Raw genomic sequence first — 20,873 nt, forward strand, 5'->3', positions numbered from 1 at the left:
TGCTGCTCTCCCGACAGCCGCCCCGTGCTTTTCCTGTCACGACAGAGCGAGATGCTGTCGCTCCCCTGGCGAAGATGTGTTCCCCCTCACGAAGGGGCGCCGGGCCACGCGCCCACCGACCGTACCGGAGGTGATATTTTAAATAAACTGCCGGACTGACGCGCAAAGCGAATAATATCGTTTACAATGCTGTCTGCTCACCCGGGCAGCACCCCTCTTTGCTCCGGAAACAGCGCAACGGGGCATTGCCCTGCGACCCCCAACCCGCGCTGGGCTCCCCGCGTCCCTCCACTTCCACTAAACTTTGCGAACAGGCTGTGATGGTTGCCTTTGAGTCCAGGCTGTGATGGCTGTTGCCATCACTGCTGCTGGGCAGGCTGTGGTGGATGCTGAAGCCCTCACGAAAGTGAATTTTTGAGAGGAGCCAAGCTGTGACTCAGAGGTCTTGGGCTGCCTCACGCCCTCCTCTGGCCTGGCACCCCAAATCTGCAGCCAGAGCACTCCTTGAGCCAGACAGCGAAGGTGGCACTGCCCATAAGATGTTAATTGAAATCGCCTGTGCTTACCTACAACCACGCGGGTGCTTATTTCTGCTTAAATCATTCCCCTGCAAAACTGGAGAGTGAAAAGATGCAGCCAGGGCTGGAAACTATTCAACATCAGTCACTTCATAATATATCTGTTGCTGAGCAAAAACAGCATTCCAGGGTGCGTGACTCCCATGGAAACACGTGGGACTCGTGATGTTAAAAGTTTGTGGAAACCTTTGAACACTTATCTCTGTCTCATGAGAGTAATGCAGAAATTTTATGTCAAGCGTGCAGTGATCCCCAAAGAACTCTCTGGCATTTGGAGGAGCAGGGATTACACACCAAGGTGAAATTCTGCTAGCTCCGTAGTGCTGGCATGAACCCCTGTGTCCTGGCTAGCCCCTTCTTAAAACTGCACAAAATCTTAAGAGGAATGGTATGAGGCTACTGTAAGTAAAAGAGTCACAGAGATTAAAGAAAAGTTCTATTAAATGTTTGGGATGCTTCTGAGAATAGAAGATTTTTACAAAGTAGAATGAACTGGCAGCAATTACCTATCAAGCCTCCCAGTCTGCTTGGAAATCTACACTGCTGATATGGATGTTCTCATGATCACCCCCTCAGCCTCCCACTGATGAACCCATCTCTGCATTTCTCTGACCAGTCCTATTGGACACTAAATATTATCTACTACCTCTCTTCCTTTTAAACCAGGACAAAGTATAATGAACAACTTGGAATCTCTCTAGGGTATGGAAATGGAATACAATCTGGCACTATGGAAAAACACAGTTCATCATTGCCTAACCTATGTATGACTGAGACCAAAACATGGTCTATTGAATGCTGGCCAGTTTACAAGCAGTGAACCTCACAGTATACACAACCTGCTGGAGATGCTTCACTGTCTCATATCTTTTTGTTCTGCTAAAAGTTAGCACTCACATGGACAACCATCTGCATCTACAACTCAGAATCACTAAAATGTTCCATTACTCTCTCCCTTAATGTGTGTCTTCTTGCTCCTGAGAAGATGATCCTGTACTGTCCTATCTCAAAAAATGTGTCCTCATACTTCTTTATTAAGACACCGGAAAAATCAATGCTCTCTATGCCCTGGAAGTGGAAATAGGATTTAGTGCCTATCTTCATAATGGAAAATATTGCCTATGTGTACAAGAGACAGTTTAGGCCTATTTTCCCAGTCCTGGGAAATACTGTTTGACATAACAATATAAAATGCCTTTCAGTGTAGCTTCTTATTCTATGTTTAAGTCTTTTTAGCTAGGGGGTTCTCAGTTGGTAACTTCCTCCTGTTTAATTCTCTTTTTTCATTTTCTTTCCCATCAGCTTTCAGCCTTGCACTCCACTCCACATTCTCAGTTTTCATTAAATACAAACTGATAAAATATTAACTGATTATTGTTAATCTATATGCCAGTCAGGTAACACATACACTGTAGCACATGTATATATATGCAACTATCTGACTTACTGGCCACTACAAGAATTCTCTCAAGACTTCAGTGTCTGCTAGGATGATATTCAACTAAACAGATACTTATTTTTAAAGTTGAAGACTTTGTTTCACAGGTACACTGCAGCTGGTCTGAGTACATTACTTAATGGCACTACCAGAGACGTGCAAACTGTGTATAAGATACTGTGTCTTGCATCCTTCAGTTATCAATTCAGGATAGTTCTACACAAGTCATCTTTCTGAATCTGAATTAACATTTTATCTCACTGCTCATTTACCTGTGCACAGTATTATTAGCTGAATTAACTGCACAGACAGGTGAAGAGTGAATAATGTTAGAGAAATGAAAATAGCTGTAGTTGTAACTTTTTTTTTTTAAGCTTTATTTGACTGCTTTTGATAGGTCATTCAAAACTATTCAGCTTCTTGACCTTAAGTGTTACTCAGATATCTGATCTATATCTTATAGATACATCCAGTTCTCTGGAAATGGAAATGTGCCATGATAATATATTTGAGTAGGAATTTCAAGAAAAGAGTTGGCAGTACCAGCAGTTCTAGCATGAACAACTTATCGAGAAGTGCATAACTCACTGCAGAAGAAAAAGATATAAAATGGACAAACAACCACCTTTTGGGGAAAGCAAATTTTGAGGGGAAGACAAAAGAGACTATGTATGAAGGATTTAACAGGTAAGAATGAGAGGCTTAAATATACTATGTGATGATAAAAGGATCACCTGAGGATTTAAGAGGGCATAGTTGGGCATATTTTAAGTGAGCTAAATTATCTTCTCAATAGACTCTTGCAGATGTTAGAAAGGTTTGAGAAGAACTTAAGGCAGCAGTCACTGGGCAAAAATGAAGAAAGCTACTCCTGATCTTGCTCTGACTTCTGATGTGCAGTCATTCCCTTATCTGAGGGAATTTCAAATGGGCCTGCTGATGGGCACACGTGCACCTGCAGAGCAGCTCTCTACCCTCCTGCTACGGGCAATGGCAAAGAGCCATTCAGAGAGGCCTCTCAAAGTACACTTGTAAAAGTTAATTAATATAAGGGATATGAAAGCACTGAAAAAAAACCAAGTTACTTTCTGATTCTTTCATTATTAATTATTATTAATAATTAAATATCCTTGGTTTACATATTCAGAACACCTCTAGACATGTTCCTGCCCCATGGAGTCTGCTGTGGAAAGGTCAGATTTCAAAAACCTTTATTTATAATAACAAGTGCTTAATTTGTAAGTAGCCATCAACTATTTACATAAATAACACCGTTTTGTGTCAGTCTTATGTGCAGACTTTTGCCTCCAAACTGACAGGAGACGACAAAGAAAGAACAGGAGACAAATGACAGAAATGACCTGTGTAATGGCAGTGAAAATGGATAACCAGCAATGTGTGGGGTAGATTAAGCAATATGCCTGCTAGTGGGTGCAGATCCCATTAATTCCTTCGTGAGTGCATGTAGAGTCCTTAGCTACAGCACTTTTAATTTTTAATGGATTGATCTGTGTATTTGAAAGAGCAGCGTCCAAGAAGAGGCTAGGGGTAGTGGATAATTCTCGAAGGCCAGCTGAAAGGTATGAGTTTTGATGAGGGATTTGAAGGAGGAGTTGCAAAATACTCTCATCCACACAGATTGTCTACTTTTTCCCCAATGTAAATCACTACATTTCTTGCCCCAATTTTTTATCAAAATCACTTCCAACTTATTTCAGTCTGTCACAATAATATTTTCATATGAGGAGTGTTGTAACCTAATTCCTTCATTTGAATAATACATTCATTTTTAATTACTGCAACTTGATCTCAGATTATTCAAATAACTGTTTCATTTTTTATGCTTACCCTGACCCCAGTGTATTTATAGGCTTTTATCCTTACCTGATACCAGTGTAATGTAATTATAGATTGTATTTTAATCATCTACTATATCCTAGTGAGTTTGTTTAAATCACTCCAATCCGGAGTCTTTTATTTCTATGCCTTTTAAAATTCTACAATGGCATTCTCATTGCATAAAAGCAATATTTTTGTAGTTTACTACAATGAATGAACATTTTGCATGCATTGCTGGCCATGTTTCTAATTTAAATTTTAAAAAGTCGCTATAGAGAACTCTATGTAAAATGAAATCCTGACTTGTAAACAGGCATGGGACAGCTCATCATTTTAAATCTTTGTTCATAGCTCCTATTTGCTCTCTAATATAACATTACAAGAAATGCAACAGAAAAGAAATTAAAGTCTTTTTTCTCCTACCAAAAATAAAAGTATACCTTGCACTAAGAACTGACAAAATATTTATCATTTCTGCTCACAGACACCAAATGTTTGCAAGTTATTTTACCTGTATTAGAAAGAATTCCATTTTGTATCCAGAAGATAAATAGCTTGAGTGGGCCACTTTATCATTAGTCATGGCCACCTTTTGATTTCCAGGGTTACCAATTCTCTTTAAGAAAGATTTAACTCTTGGAAGTTTTGCGTATTCTGAGATGGTTCATTTTTGCTTAATGATAATTTTAAAAGCAATAATTGTTATGTTTTTTTCCCCACTCCTCAGTGCTGATTGAGGAGCTCCCCTTTCCTTATTTTTTGTGTTGCTTCAGATTTCAGATGCAGAATGGGGTCAGAACTCAGATAGATGAAGCTCCTCATATTTGCACATCTGCCTAAGTAGCTGTATCTTTCTGGCCATCAGATTGATTTGTACTGAGATAATTGCCACTGCTCTAGTCAAACTATGCTCTCTTTTTGAGCATTCTTTTTTTTCTGTGATGACATCTAGCAGCAAACAGCAACAGACCTTAGAATGTCCTTACAACATGCCCTCAGTTGCAGTGTATGCATTTTTCCACAGAATGATGTAGCCCAAAGATACTTCTGAATTAAACCTCCAGCCCAGCAGTGTGGTGCAACCAAAAATACTGTTCCTGAAGTTGAGTCTGTGTCTAAAGTAGATAGTATAGGTGGAAAAATAATCAAGAGAACAAAAAAAAATTATGAAAGGTATTAATAAATCTGATGGTTTGTGGTCACACACGTTAGGAAAAGGGGATTGTAGGAGTGCTACTAAAATTCATGTCATTTGTGTTCTCCCCACCCCTTTTCTCAAATGTGTAACTAATTTTTAACTTCAAGTACCTTTATCTTCTGTTCCTTTCTATTCTCCATATGTGTCCATCCCCTGCTGTTTCCCCTATGAAACGTCACTTTCAAATCTGATCACTCCTACTTTCTAGGAAATAAGGGTCTAAAAGGCAGAGAAACATGGTCCAGACTGATGTCTGTTGGAAGGACAGGTAAGAAACGGGCATTAGCTACTTAAAAGTATAAATGAAGTGTCATTTTTAACTCCAACTTCCTTTAACAGATTATCTCAGTCACACTTAAGAACTGCCCAATATGCCATTTGTGACAAAAGAATTGTGACTAGTACCTTGAATCTAAAGAACAGAAATACTGTCCCATAACAGTAAAAAAAAAAAGTCAAAAAAGTAAATAAGAACAGGAACTATGGGTTTATTGAATATAATCACTGAGTAAAATGAATTATTCTGCTTTTCCAAGATCCAGACAGAGGAGCATGTTTCCCTCTGGGATTTCTACTACTATTTGGTCTAATATTCATTTTGCCTGTAATAATACAAGCTTCATTAAAGGAGTAAAACAGCAATTGTCTCCTTGAGATCAAAGGACAATCTGTTAAATAAAAGCAGCCGGATCTCTAGAATGAAATAGTAGGAAAAGTTTGAACTAAATTTTATGGTGAATCAAAATGTAAATTGTAATTTCACAAGGAAGACACAGAGCACAAAATTAACTTTGTCAAGACACGGAAAGTGGATATGTTGATCTTAGAAATGTGTACAGATACTGAATACTTATCTATCAGTGGCTTTTTTAACTATTAACACTTCATGATGAAAAATGATGCCTGACTAAGAATCCTGATCTTGGGGAATTACTATTAAACAAGAAACATTACTTATCAGGTAAATTATCTGCCTGACCTAGCTTCTATTTAACTGATCTTGTATTTGAAAAATATATTAATATGGCAAAAAAAAAATCCACCTGTCACCAACAATCATTCTGCAAATCTTGTGACAAAATAGTACCTTTTTAAAAATCCATCAAATAATACCTAATATTATTTCTAAAGCTATATTTCACTGTTTAAGATTTGGTACTGGAGAAATGAAATAGGATCTCTCTTGCCTAGCTTCAGCATTGATTACTCTGGTTGCTGCAATGAAATCAGTGCACCTACATTTAACTAAACATGGAGCATTACAGAGCTTATCACTGAAGAAAATACTTGAGAGAAAAAGGCATGCTAAAAATCAAAGCTTTTCTGAAAAAAACCCAAGAATGCCTGTAAAAAAGACGTGTGTTGGCCAAGCCAAGAGAGAATTAGGGATGTAAACTCCTCTCTAGTGAGAGGGCACATTCCCATAGGACACTAGGCAGCCGTGAAAGCAGGCAGAGCCAGCCAGCAGAGTGGGCCAGCTGTGGGCCATGGATGAGCCCTTCATGCACACTGATGTTTTCTAACATCTTCCTCAGATTCCTTTGAAAGAAACTGTGGCAAAAGTATCAATGGGAACCTTTACTCTTGCAGGTTTTATTTCTTTCTGCAAAAGGCACAGGGTAGAGTCATGAAGTTCAATTTCAATCTGCCACTGCCAAAGTAACCCAATCTCTAACTTATTTCAATCCTCTTATTGAGCTGTGTCCTTATACTAATCAAGAAAAAAATTAATAGAAATTATTCTGAGGAAGAAAAACTCAAAAGAAATAAAATCCCCCTGAACATATCTTAATTCCAGTCTTCTGAAAGGCTTGTGTTCATAATAATTAGAAAAAAGATTTTTGAACCATTTTTGCTCAATATTTTTTACACAATTTGCAAATGACATTTCTGAAATGCGTTTGGCAGTCACAGATCATGGGTCTGGAGTACTAGCTTAAGAAGGACAGTAATGGTCACATTACCTGGTGCCTTTGTACACCTGCCAAGGAGTGAAAATGTAGGGGAACAATCTGCTAACCTTAATCAACACACGCATAGACTCCACAAGTGTAATTTACAGCTTAATGCACCCACAAAGCATTGTGAAGTGCAATGATGACTTTGAGTAAGAAAGGCTAAATCATAGTTACTATTGCCTCATCAAAAGAACTGCATTTGATTCTCCACTAGACCAGTCAAATAAATGTCTGGTATTGTCATACCATGATAAACCAATGTAAATAATGGATAGACATCTATAGGCAAGATTACGTGTTTTGATTTCAAGTGGAAAATTAATGACAAACTCCCACTTTGCAAACTCTGTGAAATGCACCTAGTTGGAGGCTTCAGTACCCTTCCTTCTGTATTTAAAATGCAAAACACAACCACAAAAAAGTAAAGAAAGATGAAAGAAATCAATGCTGATGCCTCAGCAGTAATTTGGTAAGAATATGTCAGAGAAAAAAACCCCAAAATCTTATTCATCACCAATTAAAAAAAGCGAGTAGATATATTTAGCAGAAATACTAGTTTGATGATTTCCCATTCATGCATGTTTATGCATCACAGCGATTTCTTTCAGATGGAAAATGTGAATATTAGATGCCTTTTTTGACACCCATGATTCTTATTTGCCTCTGGCAAAATTAAGAGTGGGGACCTTGGTAATATAATCTTTTCACAACATACTAGTTTTGGTTCAAACCAGCTAAAATATTTCTGCTGTCATTACAGTGTCTGCTATTTTAAAATGAGCTATTTGTTATGAAATATGTGACGGTTTTATACTGTGGTAAAAAAACAGGTACAGCACAACATACCCTGTGACAACAGGAGTCTCTATTAGGAGATGGGCAATTCAGCTTTCATAAGCCTTTGCATAGTGTTTCAACTTTCTAATGATTCAGCTCTCCTTTCAGCAGATTTTTGTACTGTCTGTGGTGCAGTAAGATCTATACAGTCCAGCTACAATGTCATTTGAAAAAGAACAACTATTTACTAGGAAGTACACCAGAAACACTAAATTGTGGATAGCCAGTAGAAATTAATGATTTGCTTCATGACTGAGTCTTGCTAGAGTGAAGTGAGTGATCCAGAAGCAAAGTCCTTTATTTCCATTTTACCAAGACCTTAAATTATATAGTCCTCATCTCCCTATTTTGTAGTTAACACATCCCTTGACTTTAGTGAAACAGCATTTGTTCCAACCCATACCAGTAGGTTCAGATGATTGGTACAGAATGCCACTCAAACACTCTTGGATAGGAATTTCATCCCTAATAATCAAACTTGATACACATACTGGTTCTTTGGCATGTCTATCATCATGGCCATCTGTTAGGTGGAATTGTGCCTGCTAAAAAGGAGATATGCCAGTTTTAATATGATATAGGTGCCATCAAAATGCAAGTGACGAAGGAAAGACTCTAGAATATGGCAGTAATCTGTCTTCTGCAGAAAGATGCTCTGGGTAGCAACCCAGCTCCTAGGAGCATCATATTGGTATACACGATAATTAGGACCTTTGGTTGGCTTTTTTATTCCTGTCCACTCTGTCTGGGTGCCTCTCTTCACACTGCAGCGTTAGTGTTCTGTGTTCTGCGCTTACTGAAGGAAACACATTTTTTCATTTACTATCACAGATGAATCACATTAAATAGCCTAATTTGAAGGTCAAATGACAGATGAAAATAGCCTTTATACCTTTTAAAATTTGAAGTGATTCTGATATTTTTAAGAATAAATACTTCTAAGAATTAAACACAATCCTGTTTATTATCCTTATTTGCAAATATCTTTGAAGGGTCTCCTTTACTAATGTTTCTGGTAAAACCCACAACTCAGAAGCACTCCTGCTGTCTGATATTCTTCGTAGGGAAATGACTTCTCTTTATAGTCATTGTGCTACTGCATCATCTTTAGAAAGATAAAAAAATGCCCTGGTGGAACAGTGGGTGGTCTGTCTAGTTCAGACTCTTTCTCTAGAGTGGCAACAGACAATGTTATTTGGTAAAAATATGAGAACTTGGCCTCCTTCTGCAGTTCATTCCCCTAAGAGTTCCCAAGCATACACATGGATTAGAAATGTTAGCGGGTACATCCTCTTAGTACCATTTACAGATCTGTTGTCCAATGAATTTGTCCAATCTCTCTCTGAACCTGCTGATACTGTCTGCTTTCACAGGCTCCTGTGGCATCAAGTTCACAGAGTTAACTCACTGCCGTGATAATCTGTTTTAAATTGTTCTTCTCCCTGTTTCCTGTAGCACTGCAGGATTTGAGGAATAACAGTTCTTCATTCACTTTATCCAACAGCTTCAGGATTTTGTAAGCCTGTATCAAATTTCCCCCTCAGCTTTCTCTTCACCAGATGGAGAAGTCTCAGATTTTTTTGTCTATTGTTATAAGATAGCTGCTCCCTTGATCACTCCAGTTGCCCTTCCTCAGCTGTGATCAGAGCCGCACACAGTACTCAAGATCTGGGGGCACTGAGCTTTCATATACAGCAAACTGACAGCCTCTGTCTTGTTCTAGAAACTGTATAGGCTTTTGTGATCTGTAGTAAAAGATCTTTAGATGTGTTTAAATTAGAAATCTAGTCTCAAACAACTGAATGGTTGGCTTTAGGACTCAGATCCTAAAGCTGTATAGTGTCACTGAAATAGAGCCGTTTGGTACTTCTAGCTTTCACAGTATACAACAAAGGGACATGGCTTGTCACACCTGAGATAATGTAGCTATGCATTAAACCATATGATCATACTGATGATGAAAGGCTCCACAAAAAGAGAGTACACATAATTTGTAATATTAGACAGTTATGATACATACAGCTTCAAACATACTAAGAACTTACCAGCTAACCATATACCCAATACACGTCTTCTGTACTTGAGAAGCTACTTGAAAATGCTCAGCAAATTTCTAGGTAGCCATAAAGGACTAGATTTAATATTTAATTTAATTTAATGCTATTTTGCTCACCAAAATTTTCTCCACACAAAGAAATTCTCCACACAATTTCCATTTGAACAACCTGTTAGTCTCCTAGTAGAATTCCTGAGTGAATCAAAATAAATCTCTAAGAATGCTTTTGACTGCATGAAGTGTCAGCCCTTCTATAGCCCTGAACCTCTAGCCAACAGAGTCGTAAGAAACCTCTGGTCCTAATTTGTTTCTTAATCTGGTGCCAGCTCCTGCTGATACATCTGCTCATTCTTTTTCAGCTCCCTAAAATAGGTGATCTCTTTCAACAGGTGAGCCCCTTTCAGCCAGTGTAGCAGCTGGGGCACATGCATGTGGATTAATGGCACCTGAAACGTGCCACTCTCAATATCACAGATGATTGTTCTTCTCCCAGCTTGGCTTTCCAAGATGATACCACCGTGCCAGTGCTCAGAGGAGAAGACCTGCTGTCTCTTCTGTTTTGCTTGGCTACAACTTTGGAGAAGGGAAGAATATATTACCAATAAAATTATGTTCTCTTTTAAGCATGACACCATCCTTGGTAAAGTATTTGAGTTTCAAGGTTAATAGCTTATTACTAAATGCAGGCTTGGTGTATTAGATGAACCTGAAACAAGTACAGGTGTTTATATTAGACATTTTGGAGGTAAGTCTTTCAGTACCATTTTCACCAGTACTATGGGTTGGTAATAACAGTGAGTTTCTGGCATACTCCCTTAAACTTGTTTCACAGAAACAATCAATCAAAGTATAAAAATTGTATGATACATTTCAAATATGTGTCATCTGTGGCAAATACTACAAATGCTGAACATACCTATTTACTCTTCCTTGTCATACCTGTAAAACTCCATCTGTACATACTGTATCTAGTGTAAGAAAAATAGGATGAAGAATAGGAGCTCCTTTTCTGACTAAATTAATCTATTTGAGACACTGAATTTGCAAGGGAAGACAGCATTTATTGGTGCAAAAACCTGCTTTTGCAAATAATCAAATTCTTAGGGAGAAAGGAAAAAATACATGTCTGGAGGCATGGGAAAAGCAACAAATTCATGTTGCAAAAAAGCACATCAAAGAATTGGAAAATGCACTGTTTTATGAAAAAACATACATATCAACAGCTTACGAAGTTGTCTTTGTCAAACTAATCTATCATTATCCAAGGAATTATTGATGCAACTTTAGGTGTGATCTATGTAACCGTAAGAAAGACTGACAGTTGCACAGCTTCAGGAAGAAAAATTACATCAAAAGGTCTTCTCTCACCTAGAGGTGTGAATATCATGACATCGAGTCAAAATGACTGCCCACTGGAACTAACACACCATAGAAATGAGTGTGATAGATAGCTGGGTAGATTGTCAGAGGCCAGAAGGAAAGGCATTGGTGTTCATAATGGTGATTTTCTGTGTTTACTGTATCCAAACTAAGTTCAGATTTTATCCTAAAAATCAAGTGACATCAGCATTAGGAGATATCTACTTTAAGTGTGAAAAATATATCAAGGTGAGCAGTAGTAGGTAGCAGGAAAAGAAGAGTAAGATGGATTTTTTTTTTCTGTTCTGATTCAGTTTGGCTTGCTGAATGCCATATTACAGGCTTTTGGAGGAAGATCCATCACTCAGAACTGATGAAAATCAAGTCAGCAGAACAGACCCTAACTGCGCTTTTATTATAAAAAATATATGGTATATATAAAATATCCATTAATTTTGTCCAGCAAATAAAAATGTTAAATTGCACAATAAAAGATTTGACCACTACATTACATTGTCAGTCATAAATACAAGTTCCATAACCTTAATTTTTTATAGCATGGGGGCCCTGTTTTTATTAGAGTTGGCATCAGGGTAAACTTGGAAAGTGTAATGGAAGAGTGTTGCCATGAATGAGTATTTTAAGGTCACAAGTGTGAGATTAATTTTGAATATATTAAAATGCCATGTATATGTATTTACATTTATATGTGTGTGCATATATTTTCCATTTATATATAGACATGTATACACACATGCACACATAGTTCACGAGACTCAGCAAAGGCAGAAAAGGAAATAAAAGGGATATTAACCTTTAACATAAGGGGTATAACCCTAAGCTACCAATCATTCTACTCTGAATTATATCAGCACAGAATAGAACACAATAAGCTGCCAAGTGCATTAACTATGGATTTTAGATTGGAATTCAGACAGGGGGAGAGAAGAAAGCTCATTGTGCTTGCTCCATGATTTTAATTAATAAAAAGAATGAAATAGATGACAAACTCAGTTTCCAAATAACAAGGACCATTCAATGTTTATTTCCGTGGTAGTGGTGGATCTCTATATTCATATAAACAGGTAATAATGTCTTTGTTTTTTGTTAGAGGTTTGCTACACAGTCTGAGTATCGGACTAATTTCAAACTTTAAAATAAAATCTTGCTTCATGAACTTGGTGCTAACTCGAAATTTCATGTTACTAGCTTTGTTTAAATATCAATTGTAAAAGTTGCAGTGTAACAAAATATATATAGCTAGCACCAAGTCTTCATAGCAGCTCCTATTGTTTTGCATGAAAAATGCATTAACTATAGTATTACGAGAGTAAATGTGCTGTATGCTGAAAAATTCTGTCACTTTCTATTAGCTGTAAATTATCGACTAGTATAAACCCTAATTTCATTTGTCACATTCTGTTGCATTGCTGCTCTTCCTTGTTCCCATTCTGTCATTCTGGCAGGCCCACTCTGCCCCAGGTATCACGGCATCGCCATCTGCACCCGACATCTGTCTCTCTATTGATCACACGGGTTTAGCACTTGATCAAACAGAGCACGACAGAATACATCTCTTTTTGCAGTACTGCCAATGCCAACTGCTGCATGAAATCTATTACAAAAGCATTCTTTTACCTAGTTTCTAAAACTGCAAATAGGTTTCTCTTCTTTTAGAAGACTCTTAGGTTGTTTTTTTTTCTTTAACTTTCTGTCACTTATTGCAGAGAAAGGAAAAAACAATGACCTCCCAAAACCAAGAAATGAAGGATTTTTATCCCAAAGTGTGCAAACTAAGAAATTAGGCTATCTAAACTGAGATTATTTATTGAAAGAAATTATTACATTCATTCACATGTTGTTATTAAACATAAGTTTTAATTTTACTGGAAAATTATGGTATAAGATAGACCAAACAAACACCTCAGAGATTTAAATGTGGTGTCTAGGAAGCCTTAGCTGTCTGCAGTTTAGATGGTTGACTCTACCAAGTGACTTGGGGAGCTAAGAAAGGTACATAACAACTCACTGCTCAATCAGTGAGACAAAAAAAATAGTGCATCTGAGGACTGATCTGGCATGCTGACTTGCAGAATAGAGAACAGGAAATTCTTGGCACCAGAGTATGTCTGAAATCACATTTCCTTCAGTAAATGAAATACCCATAATCAGGTCTGGGCACCAGGTGCCTCCATTCTTTGAGCAAGGAACTCTTTTCTGAGCGTGAGTAGTTAAATAAGCAGCACTGATGCTCTAAAACACTAAGAAGACATGCACTACATTTTGCATAGGTATTCTGTGAGATGCTATGGGAACAAAGGATAATCCAAGATGGTCACCTCAGAGGCTTTAATACAGCTACACCACTTACAGAAGCTGAACATTTGGGTTCTTTCATGGCATGAACTGCAAAAAACTCTCCTGTAGCAAACCCACATAGTACTCTTCCCCAAAATGATCTGTGACCAATTCTGGCACCAAAGAGAAATAAAATTACTTTGAACTTCATCAACAAACATTCAACATTCAAATCATCAACATTGGCATAGGTGATATTATGAATTGCCTGTCTTGGGAGGGAGCTCTATTCAGGTATTGTGCAGTTAACAAGCTGCAATGCAACTCTGCATCCTTGCAGAATAATTAGAAATTATTTTAAAGAAAAATGGTGAAATTCCAAAGATGTATCTACTTTCCAAGGCCTTAGATAAACTTATGACAAAAAAGGTGTTCTCAGCACTTAATGGTCTTAACTATGATATTCCCATTGATTTTATGAGAAGTTCTCTTATAAGTTCTCAAGTAGAGAGAAGTACTGCTAGCTGTAAGAAAAGGGACATAAAAGGCTAAGAAATTAAATTATGGACTAGCAGGAGTCACAAGGAACAATATATCTGCTCCTCAGACACAGCACTAGGGATTAACAGCACCTAGGTATTTTATGATAAAGTCTTCATGCTTTCCATGGGTGGATATCATATTTCTGTCAATCATAATATATTTTAAATTCACTGAGTAAACAAAATGTACACTTTCTGAAAACAAATATTGACTTTCTATTTACAAATTATTCAATAATCCAGTGGCCACATGGTGTTTTCCTTATTTATGCTACCTTGTCAAATTATGCTGAACAAAATTTGTTGTTACAAGCAATCGGATTAAATGCACCCCAACCAAAATCATGAATGTTAAAAAACTATTTTCCTTGTTTCAACTGACAGTATTAGTTACAACACAGGAATTAGACCAGGATCTAGCAATGTATTATTCATTAGATTTTTTTTGTAGCCAAATACATTAGAGTATATAGTTATACCAACAAATTAATATTTTAGAGCTAATTGAAATTGTTCTTCCTATAAAGATTAAGCTTCTTCCCACCCTCCACACTTCAGTCATTAAAATAACACTTTTAATGCCTTGTCTAAATGATGTCTCACATTAATGCAAAGCTATATTAAAGCACTCAAATGACCAGTTCTTTTGTAATGCATTCTATATGATCAGACACTGGGTCAAATCTGGGCAGTGTGTATGAAGTGGTATCAAGTGGAAGCTAATTAAAATATATTCTCTATAGAACTTTACAGAAAAAAGAGAACAGTAATCATCAGAAGGTAGAGTCTGAAAATGGCATTTCTTAAAGGCTTGCAATGTGATTTATTCTATTTGCATGAGGCTACTTTTTGGAATAAAGGCTTAAGATAGCATGAATACTTCAATTACAAGGTACCTTATTTTATTCCTGACAATCTCAGTCATAACCTGTTTCTGGTTTGTCTCTTTCCTTACTGAAATCCATGAAATAAAGTACATTAATTTTTTTTTACTTATTTTTTTATCCAAGTTTCACAACATAAAAGTTGATTCTTCTTACAATAACTTAACAGTTTTTTTCTCTGTTGTACTTTCTCTGATTCAGGGATGGGGAAATAAATATGGCAAAGATTCTTGTGATATCTCCATATTACCAAGAGGAAAGACTTCCATGAGATGCTGCCATTTCGTGCTTAAATGTAGGTAGATATGTAGGAGGGGGGGAGGGATGTTATAGTCAAGTTTGCAGAGTTAGCAAAGAGCAATTAGACTGCATTTGTTCAAGCTTTGGTCATTTTGTCAGATAAGGCATCAATCCCCCTTTGGTCATTTTGTCAGATAAGGCATCAATCCCCCTTATCCACTGACTTATCTCTTTTAAAAAAAAAATATGTATTTCAGGGATGTGAGTGTTAAGAAGATGGATGAAGCATTTTCTAGGGATAAGATGTGGATCTTTTGTCTGATCTACCACAGTAATTCTTACAGAATAATAATAATAACAAAAAAACCCAGAATGAACTTTCTAGTCCCATCCAGAATTTACTATCTCTATATAAAATACAGTGATGTAAGCATAAATATTGATTTTTCTTTTTCCTCAAAAAGAGATCTTCATTATACTAACTTTATCTGTGGAATAATCTTTGCTTTCTCATAAATCTGGTTGTGACAGACCTCTCTGTTCACAGTTCATAACATGGTAATGGTAAGTGTGCATTACAAGTCCTGTGGGATGCTTTTTTCTCCCTCCTTAGCTCTCTTCCTAATTTTTTATTATTTGGATGTGAGTCAAATTACAAATCTTCTAAAAATGGGGCTTCTCATTTGTGCTCACACTCGTGAGCTACAACTGTGGTGTTTCATGCAGAAGATGCGCCTGCACTGCAGTAAACCATCCTAACTGATGCAAACATACCTATGTTCCTTCTAATTTTTTGACAGTTTGTTGTTGTTTTTGTTGCGGTTTTGTTTGTTTTGTTTTTGGTGCGGGTTTTTTTGTTTGGGTTTTTGGGTTTTGTTTGGGGTTTTTTTGTTGTTGTTGTTGTTTTTGGTTTGGTTTGGTTTGGTTTGGTTTTTTTGATGGTTTAACTGCTGTAATTGAGAAAGTGGCAGCGTGTTTTAGTAGGAACACTGGCAGGCTGAGCAGTGACTGGAAGAGAGCAGAGCTTTACCTTTCTGTCCCTACCCCAGCTTCAGTGACTGTGCTGTAGACTTATGTCAAGAATGAAAACATAGAATTTAGTGCTTCTGGATTTCCTTCTAGTTGGAAAAAAATTTCCTGAAAAAATGCCATTTGGCTATATTAATAATGGATAATAGATAAACATAGTTGTTGTTATTTGCAACTCCTGCCCTTTGCCTCACAATTCTTGGAGGGAGCTTCTTCCTCCCTTTCTCCTCAGCAGAACTATCCAGACCCTTACACACTGGCATAATGTCCTTTGGTAGCAACCTTCCTGCATAATCCCATGCCTACGGAAGATTTGTGTACCTTCTTGAGACTGCTTACTCCACTGCTGAGGTCATAAATCATATCTTGGCCTCTGCTGGCTTAAAGAAGGGTCTTATTAGCTTAGATTAGAATCTGATCTTAACATCTGTGTGGAGAAAAATAAAATAAAATAAAATAAAACTGAAACAAAAGCCAAACAAAACCACAAACCCACAATGTAGAAATTCATCAATCCCCTTTAACAGATAAACAGCTCAGAGAATGTCTGCAGCAAGTATCTCTGATAACCTGACAAACTACTCCCTTCTCTTAGGAATCTCAGATGCCATTAGAGTATAAGGTTCAAATGTTGGGAATCAGGTGAGGAGGCAAGAAGGAGTTTTATGCTATCTCTGCTTACAGTGCAATCATTCTTTATCATCTCCTGTGAGAATCCCACTCTGCTTTTAATATGCCAGTAAGTGATTCCTTCTCACCTGAGATCTAAAGGCATGGCAAGAAGTACTTAAAACATAAGGGCAAATAACAGAAGTGAGAATAGAGTAACGAAATAACAGAAGGGCATTTCCACTGGTTTTGAGGTCTGAAGGAAGGGTTTTAGTTATCAAGTCTGGCATCATGCCTGGTGCATATCTTAGAATTTGCCCAGTAATTCTGGAAAGGGCTTATGCTTCACAAGTTGTAGTCACATTTTTCTTTTCTAAAAGTATGCAGACTCCATTAAAAGAAGCAAAGCAACAGGCAATATGTCACAATTAAACTGTTCGAAGGACTAATTAATCTAAGTGCCTAAAAAGTGCATTTATTTCCAATTTGAGCTCTTTTTGCTGTTCAGCCTTTGGATACTGCTCTATATCTTTACTGGTAGGTTAGAGATCTATTAGGAAAAGAGAAAGAGAAGATAGCAGTAGATATAGGGATAAAAACCATGCTATTTGGAAAATGCTAATATAAACTGGTAATCTTTGAAATTCAGATAAAAGACTAGATTTTTTTTATGTTCTCCAGTAAAAATATTTAAGACTATTATTGTTTTCATTTAAAAATGATCCAATACAGCCCTCAGGAAGATCCTGTTTATATTGAAAGAACTTTAATCCCATAAGAAAACTTCAGATTAGTAGAGGCATCAGAGACAGACTTAGCCTGTCTCTCTCTGGCCAAGCAATGGGTAGAAAATTTCAGATGGAGCCAAGATTGCAAAGATACTTTACTTCTTGCAGTTCTGTAAAGTATGTTTGTGAATTACACATGTTATTAGCTCTCATTTTCCCCTGAACTTCCAAGTGAAAATACAATTTTACAATAAATTATCTATATTGATCAATAACACCTCAAGTTAGATGCTCAGTATGCTACAAGGTTCAAAATGTAAGTGACCTTGTGAGATTCTGAACATAAAGGAAAAATATAAATGATCATGAATGCGAACCATATTTAGAGTAAACTTTTGTGAAAATACATGTTTATATTAATATGTATATAAACCCGGTAAGAATCACATGATTTCTATGCACATACCTTTACTGTCATTCAGAAAGTGCTTTAGGACTTTCAAATATCAAAATTAACAAGACGTGAAAGGAAAGGAGACTGTCAATAAGAGCATACAATTTAAAACTGAAAACTCTGCTATGGAAAATGCTGGGATTTGAGCTACTAATCTTCAGATTAACCCCTATGGCTCACTCGGGAGCTGGTTGTATAAAATACAAACAGCTATTACATCAGCTTTTACAAGTGCAGATGAAGCTCATGGTGGTCAAACTAAAAGCAACACACTTCAGAAACATGTGGGATTTTTTTTTCCTAAGGATGCAGGACAGCAGATAAAATATCAGTGTTCTGTACACAGCTTTAAAGATTAACAAATCTTGTGGTTTTTTACATGTAGCTTCAGATCATGGCACACCAGACAAGCTCTGTATTTTTTGAGTACATCCTTCAACACTAAAAGGAGCACCTATCTCTTTGGATTGCAATTATACATAATAAATGAAAATTAGTGCATTAAATATGGGTAATATGTATTACCTATACAAAATTATTATGATCCCTGTAATTACTGGGGCCATAATTTATTAATATTTATTAAAATATTAAATGACCATTGCTTAACAGGTTCTACAAAAAACACAGGCTAGGTAGTCTTGAGATTTATAATTATTGTTTGAAAAGAAATTAATGTAATTTTTCTTCCTTTAAAATTCACCATCTTTTATTTCCAAAAATTCAAGAGGGACTAGGTAATAAACAAATTACCTGATTATCAATAAATTACAAGAATTCTATAAATTTATTTTTAAGAAATAAATGGATTTTACAGTCATTGGCTTCTATTATGGAAATCATATAATATGAAAATTCCATAAATGCAATTAGTTGTTGCTTCATTTGTTGATTAGATTATAGCTGGGGCACTGTACTTTTGACAAGATAAAAATTTTCTTTCCTATATTTATTAATCTGGATATAATCTGGATAACTTTAGTAATATAATTAGTAATTTGTTAAAAAAATAAATCTACATTGTTGAAACTGGGATTTTCTTATAGATACTTTACACAAGACAATGTAATTATTATTATTTGGCATTAAGAACAGAGACTCCCCAAAGGATTAACTCAGAATAATTGATTAAAAGTATGGAGGTGGACTGTGAAAAAGAGATCTTGGGAACAATATTTCTGCATATGACATCAGATTAGAAACAAAAAAAAAGCAATTTCTTGAAAGCAGCTGTTATTTAGCAATTTGAGGAGAAATTTTGGAAGTCAGACAATGAAGACCCTACTTTCAGAACTCAGATTTCCTTGGCCTTCAGCCCATTACTAGGAACTTAATCGTGTGACTTCTGACACAAATGGTTTAAGCAACAATATTTCTTGAATGGCACAGAGTCGACAACCCCAGTCAATGGCCTCAGTCACTGAGGAGAGTGTCTCTGGTGCCAGCATGTTCCACAGCAGAGCACTCCAGTGTGGTGCACAGAGGGTTCCCAAACTGGGAGAACTTCAGGGGGAACTCAGAGAGATGCCAGGAGCCCACAGCTCACATGATGGCAGCTGTCAGGACCTGGGCAGGGCTAGGGACAATGAGGGCCAAGCCCCCACACATATAACAGAAGTCCCTGGGGAATGCTAGTGCCCAGGAGCATCACCAGCAGGTGGACAGAGAGGTTGGGGCACGTCAGCAGGACATAGCGTGGCAGTTTAGGCAGCAGCTGGTGCAGAAGAGGTGCAGGAAGGTCACTGAAGCCCTGGCAGCTCATCAGGAAGCAGCAGTATTTCCCAGGCAGAAAGCCATGGCCTTAGTCAGCTCTGCACCCCCTGTGACTGACACTGCTGCCCAGACAGAGCTCTGTGAGGACACACTGGCAGCCCGGTGACAACTGCAGGCTGTGCCCAGCTCTGATGCCAGTATGGACAGCGGAGTGAGCACCTCTGAGGGGGTGTGCCCAGATAGAGGAACTCTACTCAATGCCAGAGCTACAGGAGGACATCAGTAGGCTGAGGAGTGTCAGGGAGTGTGAGAGACAGTCTGACGGAATTGCACCCTGCTTTCCCTGGCAAGGGCCTGACAGGCTGACAGGATGCATGATATGGAACATTCCCTGTCCTTTTTCTGCATGGTTGAAGACAGCAACATAAGGGATCGTGGGCAATGGTGACAAGTGCCTGCTCAGGGCAGCAGGCGCATCTCCTCTGAGACTCCAGTCCCCACCTCCCCAGGTGCCCTGGCGTAACAGGCAGGAGGCTCTGCAAGTGGAACTCAACAATGATGAGGATGATGGTTCATGTAGCGTGCAGGTGTCGCCAAGGTTAAGTTGCCCTATGACCCACTTCAAAACTTCTCCCACAAAGAAGGAATGATGGGGTCACTGTCATAGAAGACTCTCCTGAGGGGAACAGAAGGATCAAAATGCAGTCTGGACCTACTGCTTAGGGTAGGCTGATGCCTCCCTAGTGTATGGGTTAAAGATGTGAAGGGAAAACTTCCTACACTGGAATGGCCCTTAGGTTATCAGCCAGTGTGGATTTTTCAGATTGGCAGAGATGAAGTGGCAACAAGAATTCTGAGGACAATCATGAGAGACTTCAGGTCTTTGAGAAAACTGGTTAAGGTACCAGGACCACAAGCGTGGTCAACAAAATTTCTCCTCTATCCTTCCAGTTGCAGGGACAATGAAGGAAGAAACAGAACCAGCAGTCTAATATCTGGCTCCCAGTCTAGTGTCATTGGCAGAATTTTATTTTTTCTGATCACAGGATGGTTCACGTGACACCAAGCCTGCTGACAACAGAAGGGGTGCACCTGTCTCAAAAGGGGAAAGGC

General features: G+C 37.7%; 1 protein-coding gene across 2 annotated transcripts in view; it reads right to left on the minus strand.

Annotated features, from left to right (window-relative positions):
- Positions 1-20,873, minus strand: part of ZFPM2 (zinc finger protein, FOG family member 2) — a 306,116-nt gene that overhangs the window by 21,818 nt on the left and 263,425 nt on the right. The gene's annotated exons all lie outside the window — the stretch shown is intronic.

Source organism: Manacus vitellinus, unplaced genomic scaffold (assembly GCF_001715985.3).
Source record: "Manacus vitellinus isolate BGI_N305 unplaced genomic scaffold, ASM171598v3 scaffold_1_pilon, whole genome shotgun sequence".
NCBI lineage: Eukaryota > Metazoa > Chordata > Aves > Passeriformes > Pipridae > Manacus > Manacus vitellinus.